Here is a 17,507-nt window from a genome sequence, read left to right as displayed (position 1 = left end):
CCCCGCGCCCTCCCCGCCAACCTCCTCCCTGCTCTGCCTCCAGGGGTGGGGAGAGGGTGACAGGCCGCCGCGCCATTGGCTGGAAGGAAAGTGAGTGACAGGGGGGCCGGGCGGAGGGCCGTGGGCAGGTCTAAGGGGCAGCGAGCCCCCGCGCTCAAAGGCAGGGCGGCGCCGGCCGGGTCTTCCCGGTGCGCCCCACTCTGGGCGGTCGGTCTCCCACGCAGGCTCCCCCACAGTCCGCATTCTCCCCAGCCCCCACCCACCCCCACCATCCAGCTAAACGTCAGGTGTGAGCGAGCCCGGGCCTGGGATGCAGGTTGCCCCCTTGGAAAGGAGGGCCTCGGGACCCCCAGGGGCGACCAACCTGCCCAAGGAAGGACGCAGCGCCTCAAAGTTGTTTCCTCCCCAGGTTCTACCCCGGGTCCAAGCTTCGCTCCGACTTTCACATATTTGAATTTCCTTTCATTCCCAAGTAGCAACTGATACGGATATAAGAGGAGTCAGAAGCCAGGCAAGGTCATTTGACTGACATTTCCCCCCCCCCACCTCCCCCGCATTTCTTCCTTTGTTCTTCCTCCCTTCTTTCCTAATTACTACGCGGAAACCGATCTGAGTGCATAGCAAGTGCCATTTGTTAAACAGACACACACCACTTGCTTCCTGGGCTGTCTGTTTTTCTGGTAAAAGCACTACTCTCTCCCGAGGCGAGCGCCTCAAAACAGAAATCTTTCCCAAACTCTTGCCCTTGAATGTGGCCCCCAAGACTCTTGATCCGGCCTCACCGTCTCTTGCGATCTTTTCCCAGGCTCTTTGGCTACACGCGCCCTCAGTCCCCAGAGAGGGCCGTGCCCCGTGAAGAGCTCTGGCAGCATTTATAAACCCAGCACCTGTTACAAGGTTCACGCTGCCCTGAGTTGCACTGGGAAGTGTGAGAGGACGCCCTAGAGAGAGCTGGGGTGTGATCAGGAAGGCTGCGCCTGACGCATGCGGATGTGCATATAACACAGCTGAGTCAGAGACCCGTGCACACGCATACTCAGGTGCAGACCACCGGGCTCACAGGCCTGTGCCCGGACCTCCCCGCACCCTCACGCAGAACGGAACTTCCGGCTTCCAAAACCCAGTACCTCCGTAAGCACACGGCTACGCACAGCTAGTGTGTCCATGCGCTCCACCTGCCCAAAGATTCATCACCGAGTGGGATTCCTCTTCCCATGCACCTTAGGCTCTTTCCGCAGTTTCCAACGTCTCCCCACCCCCATTTCCCCCACCCCACCCCCCGCACATTTTCCACTCTGTGATTCTGAGCTCTTCCTGTTAAACTAGAGCGACAACCATCTACAGTTATCCTGTTATACCTGTGATTCTCTTTCAAGTACCTCATCTTCTGTGTCTATTTCTTCACACGGTTAAGTCAGCAAGGCCAAATGGAATTCACTGCTTAGCGTGTTTCCCAATGAATCTTTTAAAAACCAGAGTGGACTCTTTCAAAAGGTTCTGTAGGAAGCACTGGCTGCGTGGAGCTCCATCCTAGAAAGATCACACTTGGTTTAATGTTCTTCTGTCACCGTCTTGATTTTCATTCTGAACAAGGTTTGAGTTACGCAGGCAGCCCCATGTGTAGGTTTCAGCAACACAACACTGCCCTTGCGCGGGAAACATAAAACATTTAGGCATGAGCTCAGTAATTTAAAAGACGCTCAGAATTGTGAATGGAAATCTTTTTAAAGTCTGTTAAACACTTAATAATGACCAGAGCAAAGAAGCTAACCATGGTGACCCCAAGCTGGTAGGTGTAGACGGCCTCATGGCAGTGAATGGAGGAGTGACATCTGAATAGAGGAATTGTCTTCGAATTCACTGGGAATTACTAAAAACATTTCCAAAAGCTATAGCAGAGGCTTCCACTGCATTTAACTTTTGAAGTCAAGCAAATACCGGGTCTTGGTGAAAGCAAGGATATTATGCATGCCTACATTTTCTTAGGGTATCTTTGATTTATACCTTTGCGTGTCATATCATGAAATTTATATTCTAGAAAATGATATCATACGGACAAGAATGCTGAGCTTTTAAAAAACAGCTTTTAAATGTTCAAAGGGATCGCTGTATTTTTTTAAAAAGCAGTGTCTGTGCTACTTTTATGGGTTCCACAGCATATTCATTTCCATGAGTAAATGCATTTTATAATAAACCACAAAAGAGAACATCTAGTCCGTTGAACAGAAAGCTTGAGATTAAACATATAGGGCCACCTTACGCACATGTTAAAATTATACTTGCGATAATATTGCTTTCTTGTTTTAGAATTATCTCGGACATCTTCCGTGACTATGCTGGCCTTTTATATGTTATCTATTTTAATTTTAGTTTAAAGTAACTTGTAAGAGGAAAACATTTTGGTAAAGTCAGAATAACAGTTAAAATCTAAGTTTTTTATTCTGCTTATATGTGCCCAATTTATTTTGCGGCTCACGGAAGCTAACTTTTGACAGGACTGGTTAAGTTCATGAAGATCTCTAAGTTTATGAAGAGCCACCACATGGGAGGAGAACCATAGTGTATAGAAGGAATGATGGATAAATGGATGGGTGAAAATTGCCCAGGCACATTGGTAAGAAAGAGCTTAGCAAGGCTTGGCTCAAAGTCAACTTGAACCCCATAGTCTGAATTTGTCTGGAGCAGAAATGGACCTTATATTGACTTCACTTTGACTTTAAATAGACAAAACACCTTGTCCAGCAAGGACAGTGGGAAAGAGTCTTAACTGACCCTTATTTCTATCTATGTGAACAAAAACCGAACTGTGTGGCCCATCTTGGTCAGGTTCTACAAGAAACACACAAAACAAGGCCCTCACCCAAGAAGTTAGCTATATCCTTCCTTACAATTTTTTTAGGATATGAGTATCTTCCTTCCTTCCTTCCTCCCCCCCCCCTTTTTTTTTTTTTAAGCATAGAATAAGAACCCTCTGAGAAGCTTACTAAAGGTATACTCCAGAACTCCACGTTCAGAGATTCTGGCTCAGCACATGTGGGTAGGGCACTGGAATCTCAACTTTTAAACAACACCTGGTGTTCCTATAGGCACTGAACCAGGGACAGGTTTGACAGATAATTGGTTTAGAAAACAACCCACTAAAGATGGATTTCAGTAGCATTTATGGCTTTTTTGTTGTTTCATTTTTTAGGTATACATGTTGATATGGATTGGACACAGCAATCTGTTTCTTAATAATCATATTGCTATACTTTTTCCAGTACATTCCAGTCTAACAACATAGTGTTAGACTTATTTTTTCAGACGAGCAGTTTATCTTTTCAAAAGCTTCCCAGCTGCGTTTGGTAAGAATAAACTATGAAGGAAACAAGCATAATCTTTCTCTAGATACACCCCTCTTGGAAAAGCAAATTGAGAACTCACTCTAAAATTGCGGAAGACCAATACTTAAACTTGATGGCATGTAGGAGATCCCCTGTCATTAGCTATAGGGGACAGTGAAGGGAGGGGAGGGAACTCACCTGAGTTTAATTGCCTTCATTTGATGATGTAATAACATGCACTTAGTCTCAGAAACTGCAGTTGACTTCTGGAAAAGAAAATGTGAGAAAACCAAGAAATGTCTCCCCGCTACAGCCTTGAGCCATTCTCACAACTACATTTGCAGGCTAAGTTCTCAGAATCTTGGTAAGAAGACTCTTCTAGATTCTTCTTTAACTGCGCCTTCCTTCTTTCTCCAGACTTTATCCCTTCTGCTTAGCTTGGAATCACATGATCCAGGGAATTCCAAGCGCTCTTAAGAGGAAAAAGTAGTGAAATGGGGAGCACGGGATGCAGTTAACAACTGAATGGATACATACCAGATTTCCATCTTCTGTAACGTGATTTCAGGCAAGAACGGCGTGAACCTCTCTGGCACGGCTTACTGCTCTGGTCTCTGACAGCCAATTTCACCCTTCTGCAAATGAAAATGGTAACTTTATGCAATAGGGCCACTGAATATGCTGTGCTTTGTAGAAAAGGACACACACATTCATTGGCAATCATCTGCTTTTTTTTCTTTTTAATCACCGTGTACTGTAGATACCCTATTTGGGGATAAGTTAAGCATACGACGTAGTTTCCTCTTCAGTGAGATTATAAAAAACTCAGAGTTGCTGCATTTACATGTTTAAAGGTATACATTTTATTAATCACCTTGCTATTTACTAAGATTTTTACTAGGAAGCCTCAGAAAACTGCTATTTCTTTTGTGCACTAAAGAACAGCTTAATGAAATTTTTAAAATTTTCTGGGCAAAATACACAAAGGATGGTTAAATAACATGATTTCAAGCTACTCCTCCTTTTCATGAGCTTGTCTCCCTGTCCTTTTGCCTCTCCCCCCCCAAAGTCACCATCAATCTTTCAATTAGTATTAAATTTGGCACCTGTTCTGCAGGCATGCTAAGAGCCTATTCTAGATTAAGTCATCACTAAAATTTTATTCTGTCACTGCAATAATTACTAAAATTAAAAGAACTACTAAAAGATAAAATGTGTCAATATGCATTTTCATGTTCCAAGGATCCACTGTATGGTGATCATTATATTCAACTGTGAATGCTTCTTCCCTCCCAGCACCTCCCGCCAGAAATTTTTAGCTTTAGCACATTTAATGGCCTCTGCCGATTTTAGCGCCTTACTGAGCATAGCGGCTGATGGACTATGCCAAGAACATATTGCGTTTTGGAAACCCAATACATATAGCCACATGATAAGTACTTAACAGTCAAATGTAGGGAACTATTTAAAATACAAAAAGTAACTTGTGTATTTCCGGTTCTTGACATGACCAAAATATCACTGGTTTGACCCCAACATATATTTTGAGAATCATAAGCACATTAAAGGAAATTGAAATTATACCATTTTTACTAAATCTTTAATAATATAACTTTAAAAACCTCATTTCCCTCTTCTGACTGGCCTACTTTTCATGTGAAATAAATAACGAATTTTTCAGTGAAGTTCATATTTAAAAATTTTGTGGACTCACACTTTTTAAAGCTTTTTAAAAAGGAAGTTCTAATAAACAATCATACTTCTGTTCATTCCTAAACATGAAAAGAAATCTACAGGTGCTCTTCAGAAATACTGAAATTCTATTCTGTTTAAAGACTGAAGTGGGTTTTCCTTCTTTGATGTTTGGAGCCCATTGAAATTTACATTGAGCCACTGTAAATACCCTAGATTTGGAGAGCTCTGACAATTTACAAAGGCAGCTTTTAACGGGAAACAGCGCCACATGCTGGCCACACCGATAAAATGCGGCCACAGAGCCCTTCACCTGTGATAACCTAATTTTAGGACTAAATTGTCAGCTCTAAAGCATGAATCTGACTAGGATGATCATGCAGTGTTCTCCATAAATAGTAACTCGATTAATGCCAGTGTGGATTTAAACACAGAAAGGCTTTCCTGTGTAAATGCAGTCACACTAAATTACAGAAATGAGCACAGTAGTCTTCAAATGAATTTTTTTCTTAGCTTTTAAACACTTTTTTTTTTTAAGATTTTTTATTGATTTACTTGAGAAAGCGAGAGCATGAGCGGGGGGAGGGTCAGAGGGAGAGGGAGAAGCAGACTCCCCGCTGAGCAGGGAGCCCGATGACACGGGATTCGATCCCAGGACCCCAGGATCATGACCTGAGCTGAAGGCAGCCGTTTAACCCCAGGCGCCCCTTTAATCACTTTTCAACCTATTCACTACAACACTGAATGACAAAGGCCAACTGGGTGTGAGTTTTATTCGAAGAAGCTTCTGTTCAGAACACCTTTGCAGCTTACACATCGCTTGCTTCCGGTGTTAGGCACAAACAATGAATCATGGAACACTGCATCACAAACTAATGACGTAATGCATGGTGATTAACCTAACAATAAAAAAATTAAAGAAAAAAAAAGATTCACCAAAATATGAGAATATATGAATAAAATTCACCACCAGGGGCTAATAATGCACAAAAAGGTGGCAGGTTTTATCTACAGTGTTAGCAGGGGGAAAAAGAAGGGCCTTTCAACACTCATGGGTCACTTTACACAAGATGAACCTAGAGTCAAGAGATTAAGATAAACACATTTAAGACCGAGAAGGAAGCACCATGATACCTGGACACCGTGTGAATAGACCAATGAATGCAACTAAGACATGAGTTTATATTCCTCTTCTGAATCCACGGGGGGCTTGTGTGTGTGTGGGGGGGGAAGCATCCTGTAAGACCGAGACAGAACAAAAACAAAAAAAGTCTGGGTCTATTTGCGGGATTTTCTGCAGTGGCTAGCTAGCCCCAGCTGGAGAATATTCTGCCCTCTCATCGAATTTGGGGGCATTTCGACGAGTCAGCCATCAAGGTCATTCCCTTCCCTTCTCCATCCAGGTGCTTCTGTACTTCGTAATGCCCACCCCTTCTTCACAACCTCACAACACTCCCTTTCACACCAAGTGTTGACTTTGAGTTCCAGAGAAGGAATGCCAAGGCCAGGGGCTCACTTTGCTCTGTTTCCGCAGCGATCTGTGTTTCCCTGGGACATGGATGGACAACAGTTAGATGTCAAAGATGGTAAATGGGATTGTCCTGTTGCTTAAGTGGGATTCCGAGTGGGAATATTTTTCTTATGGTCCTTCTGGATATTGTACCATGTCGAGAAACTACCCAGTGACATTATAACAACTTCTTGGCTCAAAAAAGAACTTCAGTGGAGGAACCCACATGTATTCAACCCTTTCTTTTTCTTCTGCAAATAATTAGAAGCTACCGTTGGCTAGCATTCATCTATGAGAAGTTTATTTTCAACATCTTGATATTCATAATGTGAGGGCGGTGCTAGGAAAAATGTGCAGTTGAGAGCAATCATACAGACTGACGTGTACCTGCCTCACTGATAGAAAATAAGCCAGTGAATCACGACGAGAGCTGGTTACCTCTTTCACATTAGCAGAGCATCACTACTTGAATCACTGTTTCCTGGCATTATGCACCATGGAAGAAATGAAAAGAAGTCAGTTCTTCCCTGTTTTCAAAGAACTAAGTGCACGTTTTTATTATTAATTTAATACCGAAGACTTTTTGCCGTAGAGTTTTTATCCACCCCCACCCAAAAAATCAAGTGAAATTATAATTATGTCTGCAAATTTTTTCAGTTAGAACTTTATCATAATTGCCTGCTGAGATAGGAAGGGATTATGAGAAATGATATTGTCTGAAGACTAGAAAGGGTGAAGAATATCTGTTTGGAATCAACCGAGTATGGAAATCTGAGTTGCAGGAACAAGGGATGTGTCTCTCTTTTTTTTTGAAGATTAATTTATTTGAGAGAGAGAGAAAGAGAGAATGAGCGGGAAGGACAGAGGGAGAGAATCTCAAGCAGACTCCACCCTGAGCACGGAACCCAAAACAGAGCCTGACTGGGGCTCGATCTCATCACCCTGAGATCAGGGCCTGAGCCGAAATAAGGAGTCAGACGCTTAAGGGACTGAGCCATCCAGGCGCCCCAGGGGGATGTGCCTCCTATGCAGATTCCTTCACTTCTTTACATCTCTTTATCTTCCCCTTGTAAAATAGAGATCTTAACAGAAACCAACTCCCCAGATTATTTTGAGATAATATTTCAAAAGGACTAGGTACAGCCCTTCAATAAGTAACAAGTCCTCAAACTAGACAAGGTAGATAAGCACTTAACAGGGTTAACCAGTGAATTTATAAGTTTTGTTTTGGTTTTCAACTACTCTTCTATTTTTTTATTTTATTTTAGGATTTTATTTATTTATTTGAGAGAGAGAGAGAGAGAGAGACAGAGAGCGAACATGAGCAGGGGGGAAGGACAGAGGGAGAAGCTCCCTGCTGAGCAACAAGCCCAATGCGGGGCTCGATCCCAGAACCCCGGGATCATGACCTGAGCCAAAGGCAGATGCTTAACCAACTGGGCCACCCAGGTGCCCCGTTTTTATTTAGTATAAACTTTATACCAGGGTCTCTCCACCTCAGCACTACTGACATTTTGGGCTGGGGATTTGCACTTGGGGAGCTATCCTGTGCCAGGGGGAGCTTAGCTGCCTTCCAACCCTCTGAAAGTCCGCAGCAACCCACCCACCCCAACAATCTGTTGTATCTCCAGATAGACCCCTGTGTCCCCTGGGTGGGGGAGCAATCCCAGTGGAGAACCACTGCATTTGAGCAGTCATCCTGTAGTTCAGAAGAGTCTATTCCCATTAATGGAAAGGTGAGAATGATTTTTAAGTGACTTCTGAAGTAGACGTTAGCTTCTGAACATTGAAAACCAAGTCCACTTTCCAAAATGATTTATCAAAACAGCTTGTGAGACAGAAATGGTATTGGTGATATATAAATGATGACAGAGGGAAATGCCCAGGGCAACACCATCTGCTTCTCCAGAGTATTCAAGATAAGCATTTCCACCTAGAGTATTATGCAAAAAGAACTCACACAGCAGGTGTGAACACTAGAGTCATTTTGGACACCTGGTCAAACACTCTACCTGATTTTAAACATCTTCCTTAAGGCTCAGTGTTTGCTACATAAAATTACACTGTGGGGAATTAAATTATACGTGTTTTTTCTTATTTAACTCTTTTTTAGTCAGCTTTCAGGTAAATATACATAAAATAGAATTAAGTGACATAAAATAAAATTCACAAACTTTAAAGGGACAGTCGATGAGTCTTAACAAAGTATGCAGTTGTGCAACCACCAATACGCTTGTGACATATAATATTTCTGTTACCATAGACAGTTTTCTCAGGCCTGCATTAACTTCCCACCCTCACCCCAGCCTCCGGCAACTGGTGATCTGAATTTTTGTCCTTCCGTTTTCGTCTCTTCCACAATGTTCTATAAATGGGATATAGCATGGGATGAAGCTTTGGGTCTGGCTTTTTTGCATTTAGCGTAATGCTTCTGAGGTTCAACGTATTTTGTGCAGGAATAATTTGTTCCTTTATTTATGTGAGGTTTTTGAAGGTATGCTGTGGAAGTTTACTAACAGCAAAAGAGTTATCTGAAATTATGGAAATTCTTCAGACCACACTTGGCTCTCTGCTTCCCAGCATGCAATCTGCCTGACTGAATGCAGCAAGCTGGGTTACAGCTGCCTACAAGGGCCAGCCAAGGTCCGGGAGGCAGCACCAACATTTGCCCCCAGACTCAAGACAGCTGGAACTAGACCTGAAGTTCAGTCCCAGGTGAAGGCACGTCAAGCTCAAAGCCTCAGAAGGCAAGGCTGATTTGCTCCCCCGCCCCCAAGGAAAATCTGAATTAGGCCCAGGGAAGTGAGGAAAGAAAGGGCTCAAACCATTGTCTAACAAGAGAGAACACATCTGGGGCGCCTGGGTGGTTCAGTCGGTTAAGCATCTGCTTTCGGCTCAGGTCCTGGAATGCAGCCCTGCGTCGGGCTCCCTGCTCAGCTGGGAGCCTGCTTCTTTCTCTGCCAGCCCTGCGGCCCGGTTCTCGCTCTCTCTGAAATAAATAAATAAAATCTTAAAAAGGGAGAGAGAGAGAGAGAGAGAGAACAAATCACGAGTCAGATCAAAGATGAGCCCAGGATTTCTTAAATAAAAAAATAAATAAATAAAACGCATTAACTAAACACAAAAACAAAACATTGATCTCTTCAGTTAGATTAAAATTAAGACCTATTGTCCATCAGAAACATCTTAAAGAAAGAAAAGAGACTCATTACAGAGTAGAAGAAAATATTTTCACGGTACGCACAACTGACAAAATATTAGAATGAAGACTAGAGCATGAATTCCTACAAATCAGTAGGAAAACATGGCACAAAGAGATGAGCAGAAAAAAAAAGCAAAAGCTTTTACTAGGCCCGGACAGATGAGGACACACATATTTCTAAAAGATGTATGAAGAAAAGTTAAGCATCATTGGTGGTCAGAAAAAGAATACCTAAAATAAGAGCAGGGTGGATGCTCTTTTACGCCCTTTCTCTTGGCTACAGTGAAAAATCTGACTATGGTACAACTTGCAGAGAAGGAGACTCCAGAGCGGCTTTTATACATTTGCTGGTGGGCGCAGAAACTGATGCCCTGACTCTGGAAAAGGGCCAGGCATCATGTCTAGACAGCTGACCGATCCCATGGCCAGTGATTCCTCAATCCCACTTCCACGCGACCCAAGGGACGCTACTGCAAGTGCATCGTACACACCGCGGACAAGCACATTCATAACAGGACAGCCCATGTTAGCAAGACCTTGAAGCCAACAAAACGTCCATCGGGGGGAGGGCAGACGCATGGACTCTGATCTATTCACATAAGAAATAGTATCCAGTTGCCAGAATAAATTAACTGCCGAGATGTATGTGTTAAAGATCAACCTTAGTAACAGAACAGGAAGTGAAAACAGTTGCCAACAGAATACGTATGGTGTGTGTCAGGAGGTAAAGGATGACTAGAATAACAAATGTACTTATTCGTGAGCGTACATATGCAATAAATACATTTTAAAAAGAAAAGGAAATAGTTGACATAGATTGCAGGGTCATGGTAGACAAAGCAGGAGGACTGGTTGATTATAAAAAACCTAGCTTTTGTTGCCAGTAATGGGATTTGCTGGTGTCCGTTACACTATTAACAATAACAAATTAAATAGCTAGTTGAACATGTAAAACGGGCCATATTTGGAACAACAGTGAAAACGTGATGAACCAGGAATTATAATTTATCCAACTTTAGGTTCCCGAAATTTAATTAAAAATATAATGAAGTAAAAATAACAGTGCCGGACGCGACGTGTTCATCTGAGCAACAATTCAGGGTCCAAGGCTTCTACAGCAATATGAAATGAATTATTTGTTGAAAGAAGGAGTCAAAAAGCAATTCTTTTTTCTGGGTGTGAAGTCAGAGAAGAATAGGGCTTAGTCATTGAGTGTTATTCTCGGGGAATAATAAGGAACAGAAGGGGGTGTTCCAATGCTGAGGCTGAGAATGAACACTGTTTCGAATCCCTAGTAAAACAACAGGTCACTGCCAAAAAGACTAGAACGTAAAATGTAGGAGAGAAAGGGGATGCGAACTCCATGGTTTAAAGAACCAGCCCGTGCAATCCACTGTCAGTAGTATGGTCTTCTGTGGGTCCGTGGCTGCCTACTGATGGGGGACATGTTGCTTGTCAGCTCTTCACGCTCCCGGTAGATAAAGATTTGAGGATCAGCACATACAGATGATATTCAGACCCATGGGCTTGATGAGATCACATGGGGAGCAAGCATGAATATAAATGGAGGGGTGAAAAGAGCATCACCAGCCTGAAAATCAGTTACTAGAGTGATGTGGCCTTCCGCAGATCCATGGATTTGGGGCAAGTTTTAAGCAGTGTAATATGAGGGAAACCTATGTTCCAAACCTGTATCTACACCAGGTAACACCTAACCTCGTCTCAATCTTTAGCTCCCTCTGCCATCGGAGGTCTTTGTGCTACCGTGACATGATTGAATTATTTTCTCTATGTCTGTTAGACTTACCTACCTTTTCAATTCCTTGGGTGAGTTTTAGAAAAGATTCATTTTAGGGAAGACTCCTGGGCGGGTTAAGGGAAAAAATGATCGTTTTCATGCTACTGGAAGACCATTTATGAATATGATAAATGAACTGTGATGGTTAACTTGATGTGTCAACATGACTGGGCTAAGGGATACCCAGAAAGCTGGCCAAATGTTGTTTCTGGGTGTATCTGCCACAACGTTTCCGGAAGAGAGTAGCATTTGAAAGGGTAGACTGAGTAAAGATGGCTCTCACCAACATGGGCGGACGTCGTCCAATCCGCTGAGAGCCTGATTAGAACAAAAAGGCAGAGGGAGGGCATTTTCTCTGTCTCTGCTTGAGCTGTCTCCTGCTCTCAGGCACGAGCACTCCTGGTTCTTGGGTTTTCAGATTCAGACCAGGAATTCCACCACCTACCCTCCAACTCTTATGTCTTTGTACTTGGACCTAATTGCACCGCTGGCTTTCCAGCTGGTTCTCCAGCTTCCTGATGGCACATGGTGGCACTTCCCAGTGTCCATTACTACATGAGTCAACTCCTATCAGAGACCTCCTGTTCTGTCTGTTTATCGATCTGTCTGTTTTCTACTGGTTCTGTTTCTCTGGAGAATCCTAACACATGAACTTCTGCTTCTTTCTCTAACCTCATAACAAAAAAAGAAACACAACATTTGCACACTTTCACTAAGTTAGTGGAAAAGGAAGTAAATAAACTAATAAGCCAATCAAAAATCAGAATGTTTAAATCTAAACCACAACTAACTACCCTAGAAGTTATTTTTAAATCATTCATCCATAGGATCTTTGTTTGGATAAAACTGTATCTTCTTTATTTTGCATACTTTAATCTCAGAACAAAATAAACAACAACAACAACAACAAAAACCCCACAATACACATCCAAACCCCGTCAAATATTGGAAGGGATAGGGCTTGAGGGCCTTCTTTCCTGCCTCAGAGACAGGAGAAAAAAAAAAGAAAAAACCACTGGACATCAGCAGAGGGAACCAGGTGAACCGGGGTCACTCAGGGCTGCTGGGGAGCCATGGGGACACAATACAGAGGGCACAAGGTCTGCAGGTAGAACTAATCTACTTCTTCCATGCGAGAGGCATCCTCATCACCCTCAAGGGGCGGGGGGATCTCACCAGGAACAGCAGCACTGGGTTCCTCTGCGGTCACTTCATCTTCATCAATGCCCAGGCCTAGCTTGATCATGCGGTAGATGCGGTTGGAGTGAGTCTGGGGATCCTCGAGTGAGAAGCCGGAGGAGAGCGGAGCTGTTTCAAACAGCACCACCACCAGGTCCTTGACCGCCTTGTCGTTCTTGTCCGCCTCGGCCTCCTGCCGCAGCGTTTCCACGATGGGGTGGTCAGGGTTGATCTGCCGGTGCTTCTTGGCCATCATATAGCCCATCTTAGAGTTGTCCCGAAGGGCCTGGGCGTTCATGATCCGCTCCATGTTGGCCGTCCAGCCATAGGTGCTAGTCACAATGCAGCAGGGTGAAGATACTAGCCTGTTGGAGACTGTCACCTTCTCAACCTTCTTATCCAAGATTTCTTTCGTGAGTTTGCAGAGGTTCTCGAACCTGGCCTTGCTCTCCTCCATTTTCTTCTTCTCCTCTTCATCCTCAGGCAGCTCCAGGCCCTCCTTGGTAATGGAGACCAGACTCTTCCCGTCAAACTCCTCGAGCTGTGGCACGCAGTACTCGTCGATAGGCTCCGTCATATACACTACCTCGAAGCCCCGCTTCCGCGCTCGCTCCACAAAAGCGGAGTTGGCAACCTGCTCCTTGCTCTCACCAGTGATGTAATAGATGGACTTCTGGGTCTCTTTCATGCGGGACACATATTCTGAAAGAGAAGTCATCTCATCCCCAGACTGGGAGGTGTGGTTAACGCAGCAGCTCAGAAAGGCGGCGCCGGTTAGTAGAGTCCTCAGGGATTCCAAGCTTTAGGTTTTTAGGGGATGCCTCATAGAATTTCTTATAGTTCTCCTTGTCTTCTGCCAGTTCAGAGAAAAGCCCAAGGCACTTCTTCACCATATTTTTGTGAATGACCTTCAAGATTTTGCTCTGCTGGAGCATTTCTCGGGAGATGTTCAAGGGCAGGTCCTCGGAGTCAACCACAGCACGGAGGACGTTGAGACACTCTGGTATCAATTCATCCCAGCTGTCCAGGATGAACACACGGCGAACGTAGAGTTTGATGTTGTTCTTCTTCTTCTTGCTCTCAGAGAGGTCAAAAGGGGCCCGACGGGGGATAAACAGCAATGCCCTGAATTCCAGCTGACCTTCTACAGGGAAGTGCTTGACTGCCAAGTGGTCTTCCCAGGCATTAGTAAGACTCTTGTAAAACTCTCCCTATTCCTCCTGGGTAATGTCCCCAGGGTCTCTGGTCCAAATGGGCTGGGTCTCGTTCGGTTCTTCCCGATCGATGCATTTCCCCTGAATCTTCTTTGCTTCCCTTTTCTTGTCCTTCCCACTGTCATGCTCCTCATCTGAGCCCACATCTTCAATCTGGTGCCTTGGCACCAGACGTCTTCGTTTAACTGGTCTGGGGTGGCTTAGGAATCAGTATTTTTTTTTTTTTAAGATTTTATTTATTTGTCAGAGAGAGAGAGAGGTCTCAACCAGGGGGAGCAGCAGGTAGAGGGAGAAGCAGACTCCCCGCGGAGCAGAGAGCCTACTGCAGAACTCGATCCCAGGACCCTGGGATCATGACCTGAGCCAAAGGCAGATGCTTCACCGACCGAGCCACCCAGGCGCCCCAGGAATCACTATTTTTTTAAAGCATCTAGGTGATTCAGATGCCACCACAGTTGAGAATCAAGAAGGCTATTTGTCCGTAAATTCAAAACTATGTTTTTGAGAAAAATAATGGGAATTTGATGAAAATGGTGAGAAATGCACAATTTCTGAACATCAGCACCCCTGACATTTTGGACAGATCATTCTTTGCTGTAGAAGCCGTCCTGTGCGCCACAGATGTCCAGCAGCATGCCAGGGGGAGAACCCAAAATGTCTCCAGTCATGGCTTAGTGTTCCCTTAGGGACAAAAATGCTCCCCTTGAAAACCACTTAGGTGTAACCAATTGTCATGTTACAAGATCTAAGTAGTACTTCAGTTCTGAGAAAAACCAAATGAATAAACATGTTCTTGAGTTAAAGCAGCAATTCATCTATGATGCCGCAAAAAGGAGCAAGAGACAGTATTTTTAAATGATGCTCTAGATGACGTTTTTAATTAAAAATTAACCAATATGAGAGTTTTTCATCTCTTCTAGTTTGCACTTCTGGATCTGCACCCTACCCCGTCTTCACTCTACTCCCTTTTCAAATGGCCTCAGTGAGACTTTTTGTCAAGATAAAAAACCTCCCCCCTCCCTCCCTCTCCCAGGAAGGTTGGAAATCGCTCCCATACTACAGCCTCACTCCAGCTAAGGCTTCCTCAGCCCCCTTCCAACAAACTCTAATTTACTGGCATCTTCACGTGAATCGGTTACCAGGAGAAGCCCACCCAGGGGGGAGGAATGAAGATAGCATCGCTTCTCCATCCACTTGCCTTCTCTCTGCCAGGCAGAAGGGAAGTAAAGTTCAATAGATTTCTTTCTTTTTCATTTCCTTCCCTCCCCTGGCCCATGATTTTGTGCTTTACCCGCCTAGCAACAAGTTAAAAAATATCCATCCATTCAGTGTTTCCTTCCTATGTTTCAAGCAATGTTCTAGACACTGTGACCCAGTAATGGACAAAATGAAGTCTCCACCATCTTGGAGGTTACTCATTCATTAATAGGCAGGAATGTCCACATTGTTCTAGATAATGATATTTGGCCCTACAGTTTGCATTTTCCTATTGCTTGAGCTCCTCTTTTAAACAAATATTCAACTGATGAACTTTTCTAGTTCCAAAGAGCATTAAGAATGAGCTTTTTAAATGTTGAACTTGCCTACCCAGGTACCTGAATGGAAGTGGACACCGTTACTCGTCTGCTGGGATCAGTTTGGTACCATCCATGCTTTTGCACTTCCTCTTGAGAGGCTGACAAGCATTCCTGATGTCATGTTGAATAAGTTCAAAAGCAATGAATGGTTTGGCAGCAATCGAGGGGCACTCAACAGCCCTGATGGGGAGCCGCAGGTCCGGTGTCATCGATCTCTAGGTGGCACCGGGGCCCATCTACTCTGGGGCACTGGTGCAGCTCACAGAAGAGGGGGCCTTGGTTGGGGTCGCCCACATTGGTGAGCCGTGTGACTCAATCACAGCTCAGTGTTGTTAGGTGTCTGAATGGCAACCCTCCAAGGGTGAGTCCAAGAGAACAGCAGTCATCCTGGTGAGTCTTGGCCAAAGCTGTGGGAACGGCCTTGAGTTCTGCCCACTTTGGGATCTCCCTGGCTGGGACTCAGACTGCACATACGCAGCAGCCCAGGGGACACTGCTGGGCTTCATCTTGGCCAACCATTTGTGAACCAGGCCCTGGCATTTAGGAGGACCTCTGGGAACCAAGGGCACTACTGAACCAGAGGCTTCAGGTGGGAGATAAAATTTCCCACAAGGGAGGAGTTGCCACTGTGGAAACCAGAGATGCCCCAGAGCCACATCAGCCGCCTTCCTGAACCCCCCATTTCATTCAGACAGCTAAGACTTGGTGGGTCCTCCCCACCCTGTTAGTCATTGAGTCAGAGCTGACCCACCTTGGAATGGGACTATCGGGCAGAAACGTCACAAAGCCTCTAGAGATCAGTGTTCCGCTTTGACAAGAGCCCAGCAGCCTGTGGTAGTTGCGCCCGGGTGGAGGTTACCTTCTTTTGCCAGAGGCTCCAACTGGCAAATCATCAGACATAGAGATCATACCTCAAAGGGGTGCTGGTGTCCTGGGCCCCCAAAATACCGGCAGTTCTCTGCGTATGGCTCTTCAAGGTGGGGAGACTTGCCCCTGGCGCTAAGGGATCCGGGAGGTACAAGCAACAAATACATCAACTCCTGCTCTGTGTTCAGATATAGAAGCACTGAAAGCGGTGCGTGGATTGGCCCCACAAGGCCCCACCGACAGAAGGTCGCTCCACATGCCACTAGACACCTCACCCAGAAAACATAAGTTGGATTTGGGTGCTCCCTCACCACAAGGAGCAGAGAGGATAGTCACCTGGGAGCCGGCATTCAACACAGCTCTAACAGTGTGACTTCCGCCCCTGTGCAGAGCTCCTCAGCCCAGCGGGACAGGTGCCCATGGTCTTCAGTTCTGCTTGGGGACAGGGAGACCTTGGTCCCAATCCTCACGGTGTTCCTGTTCCGGCCGCAAGGCTGAGGGATGGAGGGGATTATCTGTCTCAGACTAGACTTGCTGCAGGAGGTAAAGCACATTTACTCCTGTTTTCAAGTGCCTGCTAGATGCTCGCCTCTTTAACACGTAGTGTATTTTTCCTTTTTTCTTTCCTCATCGGCTGAATTACATACACTTGGAAGTCAAGAAACTTTTGTGAAAATCCAGCCCGACGTTCCTTAGAAATTGCAGTCCGAAGCCTGCATGGGAGTCCAGTGAGATGTGCAGAGTCTGAGGGAGCTGGCAGTTTCCCCAGCTGTCAGGCAGAGCCAACCTACGTGGTAACAACAATTCAGAAAACTCACCCAAAGTGGCTAATGGCCCCAACCATGCTCAGGGGAACATCACGGTCTCCTGCCCGCTCTGTGCTTTATTCTGTGGGCCAGCTTAATTTGCCTATTGTCTGGCACCTTCCACAGAGACAGGAGAAAATATAAAAAAGGAGCCCACATTTGTCAGGAGAGGCTAAAATGCTGTTTACGATGAAGGATGTAATGAATAGCTCTATAAAATAAAGCAAGTCAAGAGATTCATTCTCTTTGAAATCCTTATACTGGGGCTTTCTAACTTGACTAGTGTCCTCACTAACACTTTCCGACTTGACATTCAAATACTCCTCAGTTCTACTCTGT

General features: G+C 44.8%; 1 pseudogene; it reads right to left on the bottom strand.

Annotated features, from left to right (window-relative positions):
- Nucleotides 1-12,424: 12,424 nt before the first annotated feature.
- LOC112812643 (heat shock protein HSP 90-beta pseudogene) lies at nucleotides 12,425-15,704 on the bottom strand (annotated as a pseudogene).
- Between the last annotated feature and the right edge of the window lie 1,803 nt (nucleotides 15,705-17,507).

This window comes from Callorhinus ursinus, unplaced genomic scaffold (assembly GCF_003265705.2).
Source record: "Callorhinus ursinus isolate GAN/ISIS: 27379988/994484 unplaced genomic scaffold, GSC_fseal_2.0 scaffold16, whole genome shotgun sequence".
Lineage (NCBI taxonomy): Eukaryota > Metazoa > Chordata > Mammalia > Carnivora > Otariidae > Callorhinus > Callorhinus ursinus.
The sequence above is the reverse complement of the archived record's forward strand: the minus strand, read 5'-3'. Positions and strand labels throughout refer to the sequence as shown.